A 1374-nucleotide genomic window follows, 5' to 3' on the forward strand; every position below is an offset into this window, starting at 1 on the left:
TAAAGATGTTCCTTTCCTTGAATCCTAGTATCCTTTATAGTTGTTTTTTTTAATTAAATTTAATTTTAATATTAGCTAAGTGAGCGAGCAATTGCTTCTGAAATGAAAATAAGTTTTCTTGTTTACCCTGAAGAACTTTTAGTTGAAGAGGTTGATTCCTTCATTGCGACTGGGTGATGTAGAACTTTATATTTTGTTAGATTGTCCTTAATTCGTCTCAAGTGAAGTAATCAAGTGAAACATCCCAGTACTCTGTTTCGCTATGCACTTAATTCTAACGAGAATGGAAGCAAAATTTTGGGTGTGTACTTAATAGTTTTGAGCATACACGAGATATTATAAACGGACTGTTGATTATTCTTGGTATGTAGGTTATCCTTGAAATTTGAAATTCTCTAAATGTCGTGCGCTAATCTCTGGAAAATTATTACAGCATATGATATAGCAGAGAATGTAATACGGTACGCGTTGGAATTTATCAACCGACCACATTTTGTCTTTCGTGGAAAATATAAACGAGGATAGTCGGGAAAATTAAAAATGAAATTAAACGCGTTATTTTATACAAACAGAAACTGAAAATGATAACGTTTTATATATCTATCGTTATCGATATATCGTTATATTCATGTAATGAAATATATAATAATGCTGCAAATGTGCATATATTTGAAAATATGTATTAAGACTGGTATTAAACAATTACATGTGTTTTGTTTAATTAATTATTTATCTTTTAATCGGTATATATTAATATAAGAGTTGATTAAATTAGTAAGTTGGAGAACGGCGAGAAACTCAATGTATACGATAGAATGGCTTTTCAGTGTCTGATTGAACAGTGTGATTATTGATTTTCCAAGTAAACTTTATAAGTACGCTATTATTGATTTCAGTGACATCAGATTCGGGGTGTCCTCGAAAGCAGATACGTCGAGCATGACAAACAAATGGCTCGTTCAAAGGATCACCGACGTTGCATTTGTGCAAAACACCTCGAGCGCGTACAGCAGTGCCGCATCGAGCGCAATGGGTAATCACAATGCAAACAGCCTATACATGGCCGATCCTGTCAATAATAACTTAAGTCCGCAAGTATGTCAGCAGAACGAGTTGCCAAGTTTTTATTTAATCGTCGATAAAGCAAGATAGTATTTACTCTACAAACCCATTTTTATCTAACACGTATGCCACTTTTGTTACTGTGCGCTTAATGGGTACTTAATTGCAGTGAAACTATTTATATGCATATTAATCAAGTAGATGAAACATCCCCCACAGGGACTAAAACTTCAACATAAAAACCCTCCTAAGTTGGCGCTCAAGACCTTATTCTGTTGTAACACTTTGATCCGTGACTCTGTTGGATTTATA

The 1374-nt window shown here is 33.8% G+C and overlaps 1 long non-coding RNA gene across 5 annotated transcripts in view; it reads left to right on the plus strand.

Annotated features, from left to right (window-relative positions):
* LOC122577417 overlaps window positions 1–1368 on the plus strand; it is a 3064-nt gene extending 1696 nt beyond the window's left edge. The window contains exons 4-6 of one of the 5 annotated variants that reach the window (XR_006320274.1): window positions 223–301; window positions 897–1185; window positions 1282–1357. This is a non-coding gene — a long non-coding RNA (uncharacterized LOC122577417). Of the gene's footprint in view, window positions 1–222; window positions 364–896 lie in introns of all 5 variants that reach the window. The other 4 variants (XR_006320272.1, XR_006320270.1, XR_006320273.1 and 1 more) reach the window with 4 other exon arrangements.
* Window positions 1369–1374: the final 6 nt, after the last annotated feature.

This window comes from Bombus pyrosoma, unplaced genomic scaffold (genome assembly GCF_014825855.1).
Source record: "Bombus pyrosoma isolate SC7728 unplaced genomic scaffold, ASM1482585v1 HiC_scaffold_4700, whole genome shotgun sequence".
Lineage (NCBI taxonomy): Eukaryota > Metazoa > Arthropoda > Insecta > Hymenoptera > Apidae > Bombus > Bombus pyrosoma.